At 51.9% G+C, this 19,388-nt stretch overlaps 1 protein-coding gene and 1 long non-coding RNA gene across 7 annotated transcripts in view; one reads left to right on the forward strand and one right to left on the reverse strand.

The window, feature by feature from the left end:
* Positions 1 to 275: 275 nt before the first annotated feature.
* On the reverse strand, positions 276 to 6,908 carry LOC150053700 (uncharacterized). The gene is made up of 3 exons (XR_016537886.1): positions 6,753 to 6,908; positions 6,554 to 6,636; positions 276 to 437 (listed from the first exon to the last, which is right to left on the reverse strand). It is a non-coding gene; the product is annotated as an uncharacterized LOC150053700 (long non-coding RNA).
* A 1,308-nt stretch (positions 6,909 to 8,216) lies between these two features.
* Positions 8,217 to 19,388, forward strand: part of Ctbp2 (C-terminal binding protein 2) — a 122,303-nt gene continuing 111,131 nt past the window's right edge. For 3 of the 6 annotated variants that reach the window (XM_090345647.1, XM_090345643.1, XM_090345648.1), the window contains exon 1: positions 8,662 to 8,906. The gene's annotated coding sequence lies outside the window, so the exon portion shown is untranslated. Of the gene's footprint in view, positions 8,439 to 8,661; positions 8,907 to 9,094; positions 9,385 to 19,388 lie in introns of those variants that run through there. The other 3 variants (XM_090345644.1, XM_090345646.1, XM_090345645.1) reach the window with 3 other exon arrangements.

Here is a 19,388-nt window from a genome sequence, read left to right on the forward strand (position 1 = left end):
GTCACCACAAGCACAGCCATGCTAGCTGCCATTCAATGAGGCAATTTCCATCTGCTTGTAGGATGGTGAGACTGAAAGCTTTGGATAATTGCTGTCCTGAGAGAGCTGGGCCCTGAACAAGAGACAGGAGAAGGACAACTCAGCCAAGTTCAGCTCCCAGAACTCGCACTGTGTGGCCTTGAAATCCTCAAGTGTATATGAACGAGTCCATTTTACCACACACAACTTCACAATAAAAGGAGCCATTGTGATCTAGGGCCACTACCTCTGGGTTCTTCTCGGTTTTCCTCTTAAAATGAAACAGGAGAGGCAGGGAACAGAGAAATCAAAAGGTGTAGAGGCCTTTGATTCTAGTTGCAGTGGGTCTTCTTTTGGTTCCTGTAGATATCACTGGAAGGTATAAGGCTGGGGAAGAATGGTGCTAGCTCATTGAAGGACTGCAAACAGAAGAAAAGAACCCCTTATAAACTCAGAACCCCACGAAAACTCAGTTTCTTCATTACTTTTTTTTTTTTTTGCCAGTCCTAGGCCTTGAACTCAGTGTCTAGGCACTCTGTCTCACTTGAGCCATAGCACTATTTCAGCTTTTTCTGTATATATGAGACTGAGGAATTGAACCCAGGGCTTCATGCATACTACATAAGCTCTTTATTACGAAGCCACACTTCCAGCCCTCTCCATTACTTTCAATGGTTTTTGGGTGGAGGATGACAGTGTAGCTCAGTGGTAGAGCACCTGCCTAGCATGCACAACGCCCTCCCAGCTTCAACACCTAGAATTACACACATCTACACAAAAGGTCCAATACACAGTGGGACTTTACAGTCATTAGAAGGAATAACAGTATGTCATTTGCAGGGAAATGGATGGACCTAGAGCAAATCATGTTAAGTGAGGTAAGCCAAGCTCATGTTTTCTCTCCTATGAGGAAGGTAGATCTAAAATACACTGGGACATAATAAATAATACAGGATTTTGTCTGTGATCATATAAAATAATATTTATCTATAGGAACTCCAGGAAATGGAAACAATAGTTTTTCTTTTCTTTTGTTTTTGTCTTGCTCGTTCATTTATCTGTCTTGGGGTGGGTGGGTAAGGAGGGTTACAGAAATGGAGGAACAAAAGGTAAACAAATGCAGTGGTGGTACTCAGTAGAAACTATGTTGAAAGCAACAATACAACTTGTAAAAGGGAAAACTGGGAGAGAGCAAGGGAAGGGATGACATTGTCCAAAAGAAATGCATTCTTTACCTGACTTATGAAATGGTACCCTTCTGTATATCACCATTATAATAAAATATTTAATTTAAAAGCCCTTTTTATTTTCAAATAACTTAGAACCTAAAACTAAGTTGATTGGAATAATACAAGAAGAGTCATCTATCCAGCATCCCACCAAATATGCCATGTTTTTTTGTTTTTTTTTCCCAGTCCTGGGCTTGAGCTCAGGGCTTGGATTTTTCTCAAGGCTAGAACTCTACCACTTGAGCCTCAGCACCACTTCTGGCTTTTTCTAAGTATGTGGTACCAAGGACTTGAACCCGGGTCTTCGTGCATGCTAGGCAAGCACTCTACCACTAGGCCAAACTCCCGGCCCCCTCCCCCCTCTTTTTTTTAAACTCAGGTCCAGTGCACTATTCCTTAGTTATTCTGCTCAAAGATGATATTGTACCACTTGAGACGCTTGACCACTTGAGATCACTCGCATTCTACTTCTATCTTTTTTGCTGGTTAATTGGAGAAGAGAGTCTCATGGACTTTTCTGCCTAGGGCTAGCTGGCTTCAAACTGTTATCCAAATCTCAGACTCCTGAGTAGCTAGGATCACAGGAGTGAGTCACTGGTACCTGATGGGTACTGGAGTTAACTCAGGGGCTATGCAAGGACTCTATCACTTGAACCATGTCTCCAGTTTTACCTCTTTACATTTAAGTTACAAAATAACACAATAAAGGTTAACAATGACTCCAAGTCCCTAGAGCCTAATGCTAATGCCTTGAATTGAAGGTTATTTCATTCTTTGCCCATTTCCATGTATGGCTTGTATAATTCAGATCTCTTGAAATATATTGTGATCCATCCATCCATTTGTCTAATCCATCCATCCATCCATCCATCCATCCATCCATCCATCTTGTCTATCCCCTTACCCATTTAAGAAATCGTAGAGACCAGCTCTATAAAACAGATCAAATAAGACTGGGAGCATAGCCTAGTGGTAGAGTGCTTACCTATCATGTATGAAGCCCTGGGTTCGATTCCTCGTTATTACATACACAGAAAAAGCTGGAAGTGGTACCATGGATCATGTGGCAGAGCACTAGCCTTAAGCAAAGTGTCTAGGGACAGTGCCCCCCAGGCCCTGAGTTCAAGTCCCAGGACTGGCAAAAAAAAAAAAACAAAAAAAAAAAACCTCAAACAGATTAAATAATCACACTATTTCAAGGTCACAAACTATGACTACTGACCCTGAGAGCAGCTGCTGTCTCCGCCACAGAATCTTCCTCTACACCATGTCTCTGGCCTTCAGTCAAGGATACTGGCACAGCTGAGTTTTGTGTGTATCTATGAGTATTTCCTCATCAACTTCATTACAGAACAACAGACATATAATACTACAGTGCAGGGGCTGGGATGTAGCTCAAGGCAGAGCACTTGCCTAGCATACCTGAGGCTCTGGATTCTATCCCGAACAACAGAGACAAACACAGACACACAGACAGACACACATACACACCCATAGATCCTGAAATTGGTCTAAAAATGGAAGTGAGAAATTCCTTCCAACATGTTGTAAGCAACCCCTGTACCTTCTGTATACCTGAGGAGAAGAGTTTGTGAGGCTTTTCTTTCCTTAGTTTGTATTATTAGGGCATGTATTAGAATGAACAGAGACAATAATACTTTTTCAAGAGCCATAAGCACCTCCTCCCTATAGCTCTCTATATAGCAAGAATACATTGTTTCCCTGGAGGAAGATGTAGCTCCTTGGAACACAACACTAGAAGGGTTGGCATTCTTTTTTTTTTTTTTTTTTGGCTGGTCCTGGGGCTTGAACTCTGGGCTTAGGCTCTGTCCTTTTTGCTTACATGAGTCACAGTGCTACTTCCAGCTTTTCTGTGATTCACTGGCGATAAGAGTCTTATGGAAAATGGCGCACCAGTGAGTACTAGCTACCCAGGAGACTGGAATCTGAGGATCTGAGGATCGAGGTTCAAAGCCAGCCCAGGCACAAGACTATGAGACTCTTATCTTCAACTAACCACCAGAAAACCAGAAGTGGCGCTATGGCTCCGTGGAAGAGCACTAGCCTTGAGCTGAAGAGCTAAGGGACAGAACCCAGGCCCAGAGTTCAAGCCCCATGACCAAAAAAAAAAAAAAAAGTCTCATGGACTTTCCTGCTGAGGACAAATTCAAACTGTGATCCTCAGACCACAGTCTATTGAAAAGCTAGGATTATAGGAGTGAGCCACCGGCGTCAGCTAAGGCTGGCATTCTTGAGCATTAGACTTGCCTTTGAGTTTCGTATGAACCAAAGCAACAAGAATCACAATCACAGTTTTAGTGATGTGAAGACAAATGAGATGCACTTTTTGCCATCTTTTTTCTTGTTGGCAGTGCTAAGGCTTGAATGCAGGACCTTGTGCTTCCTAGTCAGACACTAACACTTAAACTACACTCCTAACCCTTTTTGCTTTAGTAGTTTTTCCAAATAAGGCCTTGTGTTTATGCTCAGGCAGGCCTGGACAGTGGTTCTTTCCCATCTCTACCTCCTGGACCCATGAATCACCATGCCTGACCACTTTGTTCTTTTGGCAAGTGTGAAGAAAGAGGTGGCAGAAACCCTAGGAGTTGACCAAGACTCTGGACCAGCTCTTTCTGTCTGCCTCCTATCCTAGAAGGAGGCTATAGAGGAAGGCATTAGGCAGATGGTATGGTGGCGGGTATGCCTCCTCCCACACCACCAATGGCCTACGTAGAGTGCAAGGTGCTGGGTGGAATACACAGGCATCTGGAAATGAAAAGGCAGATGTAAGCTGAGCACCAGTGCCTCATACCTATAACCCTAGCTACTCAAGAGGCTCAGATCTTAGGACTGAAGTTCTAAGCCAGTCTGGGCATGTAAGTCTAGGAGACCCTTATTGTCCATAAACTACCCCAAAACCTGGAAGTGGAGCTGTAGCTCAAGTGGGAGAGTGCTAGCCTTGAGCACAAAAGCTCAGGGTCAGTGCCCAGGCCCTGAGTTCAAGCCCCAGGAGTAGCACAAAAGGGGTGGGGGTTTCAGAGGATGAGAGAGTGGCTCTGGGGGCAGAGCTAGAATGGTCAGAAGAGCCAAAATGAAGCCAGAAGAGATCAAGGGGGAATGGAGGTTCTGGGCAGATGACCTGAGTTTCCAGAATGAAGAAAAGGTCCATTGTATTCTTGCAAGAGCACTGTGTACATTTCCAGCTCCACCTACTCCCAAGTCTGATTAATGACACAGCCTGGAAAAAGTAGTATTTTCTACTTACACCATTAGGAAAAAGTGATTACAGATCATTTACAAGAAAAAGATGTGTCAGGTATAACGTTCTGTTATTTCCTCCTCAGATGAAAGCATATGAGGGGCTTTTATCTACTACTCTGAATCATTATCAGGGCTTTGTGTTATCAAATTGATTTTTTTAGAACCTTAAAAATTCACCACACCATGCCTGTCTTTTTTATTTTTTACTGACTTTGCTCATTCAGCTGGTGCTCTACTCTTTGAGCCATACTTCCAGCCCAGCTTTTTGCTAGTTCTTAAAAGATGGTATCTTTTGGACTTTTCTGCCCAGACTGGCTATTAACGGCTATCCTCTAGATGTACTCTTGAGTAGCTAGGAATACAGGCATGAGCTACCAGCACCCAGCTCCTCCCACCCCCTTTAAAGATCATACAGAAGGCTAGTAATTAGATAAACAAAAACCTTCCAAAATAGAAATAAATATGAATCTAATACGAGGTTGGTTGGATAATAAAAATTAAAATCAGGCCCACAATCACAGCTATACCGGAGACACGGATGGGGATTGAGATTCAAAGCCAGCTAGAAAAACAAGTTACTGAGCCACCCATCTCAACAAACATGCACAGGATGGTTATGAGCAGGAGATGGTTGCTACTCCGGAGGAACAGGCAGGCGGGTCACACACTATTTGAAAATATAACTGAGGGACCAATGCCTAAGAAACTTGAGGCCCTAAATTGAAAGCCCACCAGAAAAGCAACTTTCTAATATTATACTAACACGTACCTGGTGTAATGATTATTTCATTCTTCATTTTTTTTTCTTGCAGTGCTGGGGATGGAACTCAGAGCTTTTTGTAAGTGAACTCAGGGCATGTGCAAGGACTCTATCACTGGTTAGATTCGATTCATACGTACACAATTTTATTATCACCAAGCGTGCACACAGTATTGTGTAAATACCACTGTTTTTCATGTCCAGGGCTTTGGCATCTGCTCAGGCTGGGCCCCTCAAGCTCAAGCCATACCTCCTCCTTTCAGTCTTTTTTTTTTTGCCAGTCCTGGGGCTTGAACTTAGGGCTTGGATACATTTTGCTCGAGGCTAGCACTCTGCCATTTGAGCTACAGCACAGCGTCCAGCTTTTTCTGTGTATTCCCAAGGAACTGAACCCAGGGTTTCGTGCATGTGAGGCAAGTACTCTACCACAAGGCCAGGCTCCTGGCCCTCATTCTCCTCTATGATTTTGCTTTTTATTATATTTAAATGAGACTATGATCTTTTTGCACCCCACTTGCTTTTAGTGTTCATCTGTTATACGTAACAAGTGTCCACATTTCGTTTGTTATTACAGCTGAATACTATTCCACATTTTATTTTTAATCCATTGATCCTTGTTGGCTAAGAGGGTTATGTCCACCCTTTGGCAGTGTAAAAAGTGGTTCTATAAACATGGGTTCACATACATAAAGCCATTGAGGTCTTTCAGTTCTTTGGGGCATATGCAATGGAACTGTTTCATCAGTTCTATGTCTAACGTTTTGAGGTACTGCTGGCCTATTAACACAGAGGCTGTACCATGTCATGTTCCATCGGCAGTGCACAAGGGTTCCCTTTTCTCCACATCTTCATCAATACTTGCTTTTTCTGTTTTGTTGATAAGAGCCATCCCCATGGACCTGACGTGGGATTTTACTGTGGTTTGTATTTATATGTCTCTTATGAGCAGTGAAGCCGAGCATCTTTTCCTGTGCTTCCTGGGCATGTGTGCATCTTCCCCCGAGAAAGAGCTGTTGGATTCTGCCTATAGGTCAATGTTCCTTGTGTGTGTACTTTTAAAAAGATTACAATCTGAAAGAATTCATGAGTCAAGCTGAAGTGAGAAATAAATTTACACTCTGAAGATGCTTTCTTTTTAATGTTCTCAAAACAGAAAAAAAAAGAAGGTAATATTTTCTAAGGGAGAATTCAAATTCATACAACACATGAAAGTCTAAATTTTTGGTGGTTTCTTGGTGAGAATAGGCTCAGGATCAAAAGTCTGAAATCTTGACTTACACCTTACCGGTGCTTGCGGTGAAGAGCTCGGAAAGCAGGGCTCCATAGTTTGGAGAGTACGGGGTCAGTCTGTGCCTGGGCCTCCTTGTCCTGCAGAAGCAAAACTGCGAGGGAGAGGAGAGCCCCCAAAGACCAGTGCGTGGGGCGCAGCTCGCTGGAACACAGCGGGAAAGCGCCTAGCAATTCTCCCACCCAAAGAAACTCACTGCGGAATCTGGCGAGCTGACCTGCCCGGCCTTGTAACTGTGGTGCAAAAAAGACGTGTTTAAGACACACCTAGGGGTTAAAAAAGGTCAGCTCCTGGGCTTCCTACCCCAGATAGGTGTCCCACCTGCTTTCAACTCGAGTTCAATTCTAAAGCCACCGCAGGAGCCGGGGCCGCGCATGTCCACCAGCCAGGCGCAGCAGACCGACATGAAGTCGGAGAGACCAAGAACCTCGCTCCCTAGGATGCTGGAAAGGGTTGGGGCCCCGGGGGCCTCCCCGCCCCGCTGTGGCTCGCAGTGCCTTTGGTCACAGAGGTAGATGGGGCCCAGGAGGTCCAACCACGCGAATCGGCTGGCGACATGGCGGTTCTTGCGGCCTCCAGAAGTTCGGACCTCAGCCCCCTTCCCGCGCCTTTCCTTTTCAATTCACTTCCCTACGTCTCGCGTGGTTGAAAAACCCTGGAGCCCCAGGGCCGTGTTCCGCCCTTACCGAGGTTCTCGAAGGACGCGTGGTCCAAGTCAGGGAAGAGGGGCGAGAGTTTGGGGTCCCGGGGCGCCGCCCTCCCCCGCCCCCGGCGCCCTTCCGGATGGCGCTGGGACGCCGCCCGTCACGGACCTGGAATCCAGTCCAGGTGTTGCCCGGCCGCGGGCACGGCCGGGCCCTGACGGCCGTGGGGCGCTCAGACTTCCGATCGCAGGGGGTCTGGACGTGGTGGGCTCGGGGTCGTGGAGGGGGCACCGGTGCCCGGCTGCAGCGCGCCTCCGCCCCGCGGGGCCGGGGGCCGGGGGAGCCCACCCCGGCGGGGTCCCGGCGATCCCGGCCAGGAAGGGCCACTGCCTAACGCGGAGTGGGTTTCGCTTCTGGTTAGGGACCGGCCGCGCAGGGCGGCACCGCGCCGAGTTCCCGCGCGAGGGGCGGCCTCCGCGAACCCTCGCCGCCTCCCGGGGCCTCGCCGGGCGGCCGCGGCGGGAGCGGGGCCCCGAGAGGAAGTTGGAGTCGCGGGGCCGAGAGAGGGGGTGGTCGGCCCCGCGGGCGTGGCGAGGGCCCTCCAGAGTCCCGGCCACCCCGGAGGGCCGCACCGAGGCCCGCCCGGGCTCGCGTCCCCCCACGTGGCCGGCAGCCCGGGACCCCACGTGGAAGGGGCGGAGGAGGAAGGAGGGCGAGGGCGGTCGGACTCCCCGGCTGCCGCGGCGGGACCCCCGCCCCAGAGGCCCCGCGCCCCCCCCCCGACGAGGCCGGGCCGGGCCGGGGAGCGCCCGCCGCGCCCGGCCCCCACGCCGCCCGCCCGCCCGCCGCGCCCGCGAGCACTTCCACTAATCCCCCGAGAGAGCCGATTTGTAGTGCGGAGGATCTGCAGGGGGCGAGACCGGCCCATGTGGGGTTGTGTCATTGGTTTGCAAAGAGAGACCCCGCCTTTGCCAAAAAAAAAAAAAACCCGGCGAGCGCGAGCCGCGACCCTCACCTCGCCGCCCGCCTCGCCGCCGCGCCGCCCGCGGGCTCCGGAGACGCGGCCGCGCCGCGCCGCGCCGCGCCGCTCCCCGGCCTTTCTCTCCCTTCTCCTCCTCCTCCTCCTCCTCCTCCTTCCCCGGAGGAGAAAACAAATAAAGAAGAGCAAATAGCCGGGAGGCGCTGGGCGCCCAGGACCTTCCGTCGCCGAGCCAAGTTGGAATCCGCATCCCGCGGGGGTGAGCGCGCGCCGGGGACCCCCAGCTCGGCCCCCCGGCCGGCGGGCGGGCGGGCGCGCGACCCGGACTCGGGTGGGGGTCGGAGCGGGGTGGGCGGGGGAAGGGGGTGGGGCGGGCGGGGAAGTAGGAAGAGGCTCGGCGGCGAGGGGAGGCGGAGGAAGGGAAGCGAGGGAGGGGAGGGGACGGGAGGGAGGCGGGAGGGGGAAGGGCGGGGAGCCGGGGAGATTAAGTTTTTGTGTGTGTGTCCCTGTGTGCGTGTGTCATTTTAAGGTGGCTCGGGAGCGGCCCGGAGGAGCCGGCGGCGCCCTAGGAGCGAGGGACCGAGCCGGGAGCCATGCCGCGCTGAGGGGGGGGCCGCCAGCCGCCGCCACCGCCACCGCCGCCGGGTGGGGTGGGAGGGGCGGGAGCCGCCGCCGCCGCCTCCCGGGTGGGCGCCCTTCGCAGCGGACTCCGGCGGCGCAGGACGAGGTAAGGGGGGGGGCCCGGGGGCTGGGTGGACGCCGCCGCCGCCCCCGCCTCACCTGCGGCCGCGATCGGGGGCGCCGTGCCCGCGCCTCACTGCGCCACTCCGGGAGGCGGAGGGCGAAGGACACCGAGCCGGCATCCGAGGACATCTTTGGTCCGCGCCCCCGGCCCGAGGCCCCCCCCCCTCTCCCGGAGCCGGGCGGGGGTGTGGGGCCCGCGGCGCGTTGGGGTCGTGTCTCCCCCCCACCCCACCCCGGCCGCTCCCGCTGGCCTCGGGGTGCGCCAGGATTTTTGTTGTTGTGATGAGAGTTGATGAATGCGAAGTAGGCGGTCACCTTCCTCCCCATCAGGATTGGAAAAAAAATAATAAAAGGAAAGAAAAACCCGGAGCGCAGCGGCGTCCGGAGGGCAGCGGCGGCGGCGGCGGCGGCGCCTCGGCGACGGTTTCCTAGGCGCCCCGGGCTCCGGCTCCACGAGCTCGGTGGGTGAGCGCGCGGGGGCCGCCGGCGACCCCTGCGGAGCGCGCGGCGCGCCGCGGGGACAATACGGCCGGGGTCTCCGGGGACCCCCGAGTCCGAGCACGCCGGGGTGCGGCGGGCCTTGTGGCTGCGAGGCGGGCGGGCGGGCGGGAGGGCGGGCGGGGGCGGCCGGGAGGCAGGGGGCGCGCGGGGAAGTCGGGGCACGCGTGGTTCCGGGCCCCTGGGGGCGCGGCCCCTGTCGGCCGTGGGAGCCCCGCGCGGCGCCCCGAGAGCGCAAGTGAAAGACCGGGAAGAAGGCGAAGTGGAGCCCTTTTGTTTTGCTGGCCCGGCATTGTTGGCTCCTTGGGGCAGCCGGGCCACATCTGCCGACGCCGTCACCACTGCCGCGCCGAGTGCTGCCCGCCAAAGTCGCGGCGGGGCGGGGGTCCTGGGCGGGCCGGGCGGCGGGCGGGGGCCGGGCGGGCTGGGCATTTCCTCTGCTCGGCCGCGCTCCCGCGGGCACCACTTCCTCCTCGCCAGCCGCCCGCCGCCGCCGGGAGCCCGGCCCGCCCGCCTCCCCCGCCCGGGCCGCACTTTTCGGGTGGGGCGAAGCCAAAGGAAAAAGTTTCGCAGGAGGGGCTGGGTAGGGCGCGCCCTGGGCGGCGGGGACCCGGCGCGGCGCTGGGCCGGCGCGGCCACCGCGGCCGCCTCCCTCCTCCGGGTCCTCCGCGGGGCCGGACCGACCCGCGCGGCCGAGGGAAGCGCCTTTCTTTCTCTCCCGGGCGTCCTCCCCGCGCCCCGGGCGACTTGGCCCAGGCATCGCGGGCGCTGGGGCGGCGCGCAGGCCTTTCCCCAGCTGCAGGCCCGGCGGCATGGCCGGCCGCCCGCAGCCCACGCCGCGCCCCGGGGCTCGGAGGCCGCGGGCCGCGCGGAGACACCGCGCGCGCACCGCCTCCCGCGGCTGGCTCTCCGCTGGCGACCATGGTCGCGGACACGGGGTGTGCGGGCGCGCGCGAGGGTTTGTGGCTCCCCTCTCCACCCCCACCCCCTACTTTCCGGAGGCGGCCCGAGCAGCAGTTGGCTCCCAGGGACCCAACGTTCAGGATTTTATGGGGGGAAAAGAGGAATTTTTCAAGAAAGCCCGCTTGCTTGCCTGCGCGCCTGCTCGCGGTGGAGGCTGCTGGCACGGCCTACGTCGTCACGCCGGGCTCGTTTGCCCTACCCAGGGCAAAGAGATTTTTTTTTTTCTCCTTTCTATACTGGAGATCGGGTTAAGTTCTTAGAGAGCCAGATGCTGGTAGCTTGACAGTTTGAGTCTAGAATACGCACTGGAAATTTTCTAAGTGCTTTATTTGTAATCCTGTTGGGATAATCTAGAGAATGGTGGGTTTTTATCTGGTATGCGTGATTTTGAGGGGATCTTCTATTGGGAAGACTACAAAGTATTTCTTCCTTCAGAGTTTTACATCAACTATGGCACCACTTTTTCAAAATTCTCTGCGAGCTGTTCAAGACAGCTTAAAAATGACTCTTTAAGATCCCTAGGTTCCCAAAGTAGAACTAACTAGCTTGTTTTCTCCTATTTCGAAGAATTTTACTGTTTTGAAATGTTGCCATTATTCTGTAAATTTTTTACATCTCGAGGTAATGGGACTTTAAAGGATCTTGTTTTTATAATCACTTGATTTCCAAGAGTACTTCTAAAAAGCAATTACAAACTAGTATTTAAAATGCTAATTCAACATCCTCAGCGACTGCAGCTTTAATATTGGAATAAGGTTTCCTTTTCTTTTTTCTTTTTTTTAAACCTAACTTGGGCTGTATCCTGAAGTTGAAACACTGAATATCCTTTTGTCTGGCTCTGACACACTCCTGGAAAATCCCCCCAGTGCCCTTTTTATTGCCCTCAGAAGAAAAGTTAATGAGATGGTAGCTTTCTAGCTAGAAGCAGGCTCTCCCTCTTGCAAAATATGCTTACAGTTGCCATTGAAGTTGGATGTTAGCCGTGAATGCGCTTGCCTTTAATGAAGTCAGTGTAATCGTTCACACTTGATCAAGTATAACATGACCAAACAAAGGAAATAAGCCAGCATATTTCCGTGGAGCACTGAGGTTTAGTGTAAGTGTTGGTGTTGGGTGTTCCCCTCCCCCACTCTGCCCCAGTACAAGGCTGCGAGGGTTGAAGGCATTGGGAATTTATGGCCCTGATTGGTTTTCTGTGCCCTGGGGGCAAGGGACCCCAGTTTACATCCCTGTGTAAAGTGGTTATTAGAAAGAACTGAAAGGTCTTCAAGCTTGTTTTGAACCTTACAAGGTACTTTTTAAATTTCTTTTTCTTGTTTAGAAAAGGCACTTGATCTAAAAAGGGTGAGCTGCCCACCCTCTTTTGGTAATGGTACATGGAGAGGAGTGAGGGGGTGGTGTGCTCTGCTGACTGAGCCCTTTGAGTTATTTATGATTTCACTTGGGATCTTTGAAACTGACCCTTGAATGGGTGTTCTCATGGGGGAGGGTGAATACTTTTTCTTAACTGTGATTTAAAAACAACAACAACAAAAAAAAACCCTTTTTGTCTCCCAAATGCATTTCCTTGCCTGGCATGAGTTGTAATTCATGTGTGGGATTTAGTCATCAGCTCAGTGAAGAAACTTTTTGCAAAGTGTGTCTCTTTAAAGTTAAGAAAGTAAAGTTTGGCTACTGAAAAACAAACACGACTGCCATTGTAAAAACACACCCAGGACATACTTTGTGAGATATTTTGGCCTTTTAAGACTGGGCACACCTGTTCCTGTCCCTGCCTAGTTGAGTTTGCTTTCCCTGGCATTGTTAATCTGGCCCTGTACACAAGATGAAACAGTAAAACTTGCTAGCAGAATAATTATTAACTCGCCCATCAGTTACCCTTTCAGGGAATAATCAATAAATTCACTGTTGACTTGGAAAACAAATCTTATTACTGAGACTAGAATGTGACTTAATGATCCCAATATAAGTAAGGAAACAAATAGCAACAAACAAACAAAAACCACAAACCTGACCAGCAGTGTTCCCAAGGCTCTTAGTGGCTAGTCAGGTAAGGAGGTAGCGAGTGTGTGAAGTAGACTAGATTTAAGTATTAAATGTTAAAAATACTAAGGGAAAGGGAACTTGGATGACTTGCTCTGTTTGAAATTCTTGTTAAAGAAAAAAAAGGGGGGGTGCGGCCGGGAGTTTGGCCTAGTGGTAGAGTGCTTGCCTAGCATGCATGAAGACCGGGGTTCGATTCCTTGGTACCATCCATATACATAGGAAAAAAAAAAGCTGGAAGTTGTGCTGAGGCTCAAGTGGTAGAGCTCCAACCTTGAGAAAGTCCAAGGACAGTGCTCAGGCCCTGAGCTCAAGCCCAGGACTGGCAAAAAAAAAAGGGGGGGGGGAGAAAAAGACACTTCTCAGGGAGAGGAGGGTCCTGCTGAGATGTATTACCAGAATTCTACTTTTAATAGATCTGATGCCAGGAATCTTTTGAAGGCAAAATTATACCCTTTGCACTTAATGCTTTCCCTAAATGAAGAAAAAAAATTTTTGTAAAGAGTTTACACATTAGTAGAATTATGAACCTAGCTGTCATGTTTTCTAACTATTTGTCATTCTAATATATAAGAGTATCATAGGCTTCTCTTAATATTTCTCTCATCAGAAAGCCAGAAGTCCCAATGTGGGCCACAAATAAGTATTCCTGCAACATGTAGTTAGGAAAGGAAATTTTATCTGTTGGGCATGGCACAACTCAGGTAATATTTCCATGTCTAGGTGATGGTTCCATTACAGAGGGCGGAACACGTTTTTGTAATAAAATAAAAATGAGAGTGTGGTTTGAACTTTCACAAAGATGACCTTTGTGCTTAATAGAAATGACATCATTTGATGAAATATCTTGAGGGAATGTCTCCCCAAGAATCTCCCTTGTGAATTTGCTAGCTCAGAAATACCTGCATCCACAGAAAAGTTCAGTAGGCACCTGAATGCTGGGATGGATTGGCTGTCCTGCCTGGCCAGAGATCAGTTTCCCCTTCCAGCTGGGAACCACATCATAACTGACTGCTGCAGGCTAAAGTTACAGCACCCCTGGAAAGAAGGATGCAAAGCTTTCTCACCCCCATCTTTTGAAGTTACTTTTTACTTGTCTGTTTAGATTTAAAGCAATATGTGTTGGTCTTATAAAAGGGATTAAAAATAAAAAAGGTCTCTGGATTCGGAAATAGTATCTAATAATTGCTTTAAGAAAAAAAAGAAGCCGAGTCATTTTAAAGCTGTTTGGTGCTTCTTTGGTCATGATTTAATGCAGACTACCCAAAAGTCATCAATGTGATTCTAGTGATATTCACAAATTAATGTTTGGGCCTAATCTAGAGTTTGCTTTTAGCTGTCATTATTAATGTTGAAAGCCTAAATTATGGCTGCACTTGGACATTCAGAAGTTTGTCTGAAAAAGAAGGGCTTTGCATATTGTGTAGGAAAGGAGGGATTCACAAGTGAATACAGAATGTACAATGGAGAGAGAGCCAGGCCATTGTTTGTGAGGAATGTTGACCATGGGAGCCAAGGGACAGTTTCAACTTTATTCTCCGGACTGCTGGGGAGCTCAGAACCAGCCTGAGCTGCCCTCCCAGCCCGAGATATGGGAACCAGCCTAGCATTCATCTGCTGTGGTTGGGTATGAAAATTTGGCGTCCTTCCCTTCCACAGTTTTTCTTAGAAGGTGGTCTTTCTGAGCTGCTAGGGAATGCCATGCTTTCTCTTCTTAGTAAGATGTATTTTTTTTTTTTTTGAAGATTCCAAAAGCAAATGGTAAGAGTTCTTCCAGGAATGTTTTACTTTAAAAAAAAAAACCCAGCACCAGAAACCGTGGCATCAGAAGTCTTAGGAAGAAGTTGTGTTTGTTTTTCTTCCTCCCCTTACTTTAAAGTAGTGCTTTCAGTATGGTTTTAGGAAAAGTCACCCACAACGAGTATTTGTTGTAGGTCCTGCTTGTGGCACTGCCTTCCTTTTCCATTCTCACAGCCTTCCTGCTTCCACGTGGGAGCTGAGCCCAGGCAGAACCATTCATGGCGCCGCCGGGTACCTGCTTTCCCCTCCCCATCGCTTGCTTGCTTACTTCTTAGCTCTCTTCCTCTCAAGTGGGGATTGTATAGGTAGTTGGGTTGACCCATACTGGGTTTGTTTCATACTTTTACATTTGATGCATGCATGCTTGCATATACACACACACATGCACACACACATGTTTTGGGGACACTTGTAATTTTGGTATGTGGCTAGGCTCAGGCCTGCTTTCCGAAATGCTGTTTTAACTGTTTACCTAACTTACATGAAACAGATGGTTCCCTGGAGTTGACTTGAAATTCACAAAAATTGTGCTAAATAGCTAAGTTCTTATTAATGGGACAAGGGCGTTGTGACTTGTAGCCTCTTTAATAATAGAGCCTTCATCCCAAAAAGTCCAATTGGTGCTTAGGGCAAGTAAACCCTGAAAAGCCTGTTGTGGCTTGATCCTTATGGCCAGGCTTGTCTTGGGTTCTGTGGGCCTCTTGATTCCAGAAACATCCTGGTCTAGGCAAGGCAGCCCTAGTCATCCATTGTGGTTGTAAAACTCCTTCCCATTTGTAAAATACAGAAATAAATACATCACTTTCCCCCACACCCTTCAAGATCCCAATTAGTTTCTTAAAACCTTAATCATGCCTTTAGAGTCACCAGTCTTTTAAGATGGCCTGATAGAGAATGGTGGTGGTTATCTGTGTCTCTTGTCCCAGGAGGGGGTGGGGTGGGGGGAGCTGAAAGGCTGTGAAGTGGAGATGGACTGAAGGGGTCTTTCTGCTGTGCCAGACCTTGTAAATTCCACTTAATCTAGGCTGTGCTCCAGCCATGCCTGAAATCTGGCCTCCAGCAATCTGTCCCAGCTCTGGACAAACAAAAACTACATTATTGTTGTCACAGAATCCCAGGAAGTGTCTCTGGGAGGAACCTAGGCCTAGATCACAGAGGTCATGATCTACTGAATTTTTTTCTTCTTGCATTATGACAATTTAAAAAGCTTTCCTAATGAGACCAACAAAGAATTATTCTGAGAGTATGTATGGCTGGCACCTCTCCTGGAAGTGATATCCTTATACTGGCTACAGGTGTGCGTGCGTGCGTGCGTGTGTGTGGTGTGTGGTATGTGGTGTTGAATTTAGTTTGGGGAGGAGGCTGGCTTAGAGGGGGTGAAGGTTACTCACCTCCTGCAAGTGGGGGAGGGAGGGCTAGAGGCCTGAAAGTGTTGAGCACCTTTGCTAGTGTTTAAATGAACTCTAGCTGTGATGTTTTTCTCTTGCTGATGAACTTAGGGAGCAAACAAGGTCTGCTTTCCTCGTTTGTGGTGGTCCAGGTGGGCCAGAGGAAGAGTGGAGTTGTGCCCACGAGCCCACTGGGACTGCGGGGCCCAATCGGTGCCGCCCGCGCCGGGGCCTGTCCGCCTGGACTGCAGCCAGAGCCAGCAGCAGGCTGGGTCAGGCCGAGAACTTTACTAAAATTCTGCTCCAGGAACGGCTGGAGGAAGTGAGAATGTTTTGCCCGGAGTGGATGCCCCGCCCCGGGCCAACCGTGCCCTCCACGGGGGCACGCGGAGCCCGGCGCTGGTGGGGCTCCGGCGCCCGCCCAGCCTGGCCGGCCGTCGGGGAGGGCCAGGCCCGCCTCCTTGGCGGGCTTCTCCCCCATTTCAGAGTGTGAAGTTGGTTCCCCAGCCTTCTCCGGGTGTCTCGTCGGGACCGGGGCAGATGCGGGGCGGCCGGGTGGCCCGTGGAGCCCGCGTCCCCTGGCGGTCCTCCGCGTGCCCGATGGCGGGGCGTGGAAGGCCTGCCTGGCTGTCGACGGCGCCGTGCGCGTTCAGGTGCCGGCGAAGGGGTGCGGTGGTCTCCACGACGCTGCTGCGAGCTGGACCTCCCGCCAGCCACGAAGAGGGGGTCCCCTCCCTGGGCGGCGCCCCCCTCCGCGCTGCCCCGGCCTCGCTGCGCGCCACCGACCTTCGGGGGCCGGGGCGGGGCGGCCTGGCGCACCTGGAGGACCCCGGCACCCCCACCCGGGTGCCCCGAGGCAGCCCCTTCCCGGAGCTTTTCAGTTGTAAATCGCGAGTCTCCTCCCTGCGGGGGGCCCCGGCAGTGGACGGGGATGGGCTCGGCTCCCTGCGCACACTTCTTCCTGCCGGCCTTTGTGCAGGGCCACCTCGGATCCCGGGCGCCAGGCCCCGACCCCCAGGTGGGTCCCGAACCCGCGGCCGACGCTCGGGCCCCGCCTCCCGGGCCGGAGATGGTCCGGGCGTCCAGGGAGCCTCGGGCACGCGCTGGAATGGCAGGTCGTTGATGGCTGCGTGGCGGTGGCGGGCACGTGGCGACGCCCCGGCGTCGTGGCGACGTGGCTGGCTGGAGACGCAGTCTGACGGGCGGGCGGTAGCTCGGGCACCCCCCACACCCTCACGGACCCTAGGCTTCGAATCTAGGCGTTTTATTTGCAGCACAGACCAGCGCCCAGCCCACCGGGGCCTTCTGCAGTCCTGCGCGAGGAGCGAGTGACAGCTGCGCGTCACAATGGCGGCCCCTCTCCAGCCTTCGGGGCCTGGCGAGCCTCAGGACTGGAGGTGGTCCAGGCACTAAGTGGTGGGGACAGGACGATCCAGGTCTCCGTTTTCATTGTGACTCCATCTTCTTGGCGGGGGAATTTCTGTGTGGTCAGCTTTCTTTCCTTTGCAGACTCCAGAAATCCATGCATGAGTTACCCTGCTTTGCTGAGTAGCAGTGAAGTGGCCATTAATTGAGCCCTTAGTGGCTGGCGCTGGTTCCCCACGGAACTGGGGCAACTCGTGGGGTTGGCTTCTTACAATGTGAGGTGAGGTGGGGCTCTCCTTTTCAGGTCTTTTTCCCATGATTTCCCCCACCCCCAGGCAGAACTGGGGTGTTGGAGTGGGTCAGGTTAGCAGGACTTCCTGGCTGGAGGCCTCGCTGGGTTCTTCCTGGGGAAGAGCCTCCCTCTTTCTAGTTCTTGGTCCACCAGCCTCCATGCTTTCTCAGGATTCAGTGGGCTTCTTGGAACCGTTTTCCTCCCTGGGTCTTTCCAGATCAAGTAGGATTAAAAGTCTGGCTTGTTAACACTTCTTTTTCCTGTGGGGCTCTTTTTGTTAGGACAGCCAGTCTTAACCAGTAAGGGAGTTTTGGCTCCTTTCTATGTACTGTGCTGTTTTTTTCTTTTTTGCAAAAAAATAAAAACACTAGTTCCACTGTGCAGGCCAGGGTGTTCTTGCGGCAGGCATGCAACAGCATACCTGTGTAGTTACCTGTGTAGTTCCATTGCACTTTAGAGGGAATGTTCAAGCACAGCACTAACCGTGTAGAGAGAGTTCTCTGAGTTATAGACTCTGGGCTGGCTCAGCCACATTATACCCGGTGTTCTCACTTCCTCACACAGGAAGTGATGGCCATTGTGGTACTGATGAAGAGATGGGGGATCAGGAAGGTTATGGAAGTACAGGAGTCTAGCAAATTTCTATCCTGGCATGGCTTCTCTGTGATTGGTTAGTTATGTCCTTTGGTCTCTCTGCCTCGGTGTTGGTGAAGGGCTTTGCCTTGCTAACCAGTCCTGAATGCTGCTTTCCTTTCCATCTGCGGATGTGCGATGCAGTACCTGGGAACCCTCCAGCCTACCATACCTGCAGTCAGAAGTTACATCTGTAGTGGTAGGGAAGGTGTCTTTCCTTTCCTCCTCCCAGGAGGTTTATGGTCTGCTGAGAATATTCTCAAGCCAAGCCCCCTCCTATTTGAGGGAGGGGCTCACATAGGAGGTGCTAATTGGGGTGCAGTCCACTTCTGTGGCAGGGCCAGTGGGGGGGGGGCTCATGTTCCTGCCCTGAGTTGATGGACCTCCCCTTGGCTGGGAATTCCAGTGACTGCTCTCAAACAAAAGCTGATGCTTTCTTTTCAAAAAGGCTATCAGAATTCAAAGGGAATGTCATGAAGTTGGGTGTGTCCTGAAATCTGGAGCCCAGCCCTGCCGGGTGATTAACTTGCCTGAATGGCACCTGGGGCAGGAGCCCTGGACAGAGCTTGGCTTCCCTAGGAGGTAAGGTCCCCACAGGGTGGGATTTTCCTGAAAAACAGGCTTTCTTTTAATTGAACGAGGGCCTTCCTGCTCTGCAACCCTTGTCTTCCGTTTTGGGAACAGGTATGGACCTGTGAGCACGTGTGAGGTCAGGAAACCCTGATGTCCTGATGTGCTTGGCCCAGTGGGGCTGGGGACTGGGGGACCCTGACTGTAAGTTGCCAAGCAAAGCGGTGGGAGTGTTTCCTCAAACCAGTCACGTGGTGAGCCAGGGCGCGCTGGCCCTTCTCCAGCTCGCATAATGATGCTACTCTATTTTAAAATCCCCCTGCAGTTTTCAAGCAGGTCTCCGTTCTGCTTCACTCTCTGGAGGGGGTGGTTTGTGGGTGGGCTGCAGCAGTACCAGCATCAGCCGGTTCACCTCCCAGTGTCTGTGGGACAGGATGTGGAAGGACGGGATGCCTTTTCCTAGGTTGTTCGCCTGGAAGGGTGACGTGCCTGGGCGTGACAGTCCCTGTGGCTTCCTCAGCCTCTGCACTGACCCGGGCCTATATATTGCTTCCTTCCTGAAGGTGATGTCCTGCCACCCAGGGATCTAGGCAGTCTCAGAATCACAAAGGTAGGTTTGGGTTCAGAAGCTATGTACCGCTCTCCTTTTCCAGGTTCCAGAATTCCTGTGGTCTCAGGAGCCATTGAGCTTGTGAGCTGCCCTCAAAACACAGGACGGGGACCAGATGATCCGAGCACCATGTTTTCTTTCTTTACCCTGCCTTGGTGCAGAATTGCGTCTCTACTTGATGTTTTCACCCTTGTGCATATCTCACTTCTCAGCTAAACCTGGGATTAAGAACATTCCTCCAACTTAACAAAAGCCAGGAGACTTCAGGAGTGTTGGACTTCTCACTGGAATTGTGTCTCCTTT

This window comes from Megascapheus bottae, chromosome 15 (assembly GCF_031878675.1).
Source record: "Megascapheus bottae isolate mThoBot1 chromosome 15, mThoBot2.hap1, whole genome shotgun sequence".
In the NCBI taxonomy this organism is placed as follows: Eukaryota; Metazoa; Chordata; class Mammalia; order Rodentia; family Geomyidae; genus Megascapheus; species Megascapheus bottae.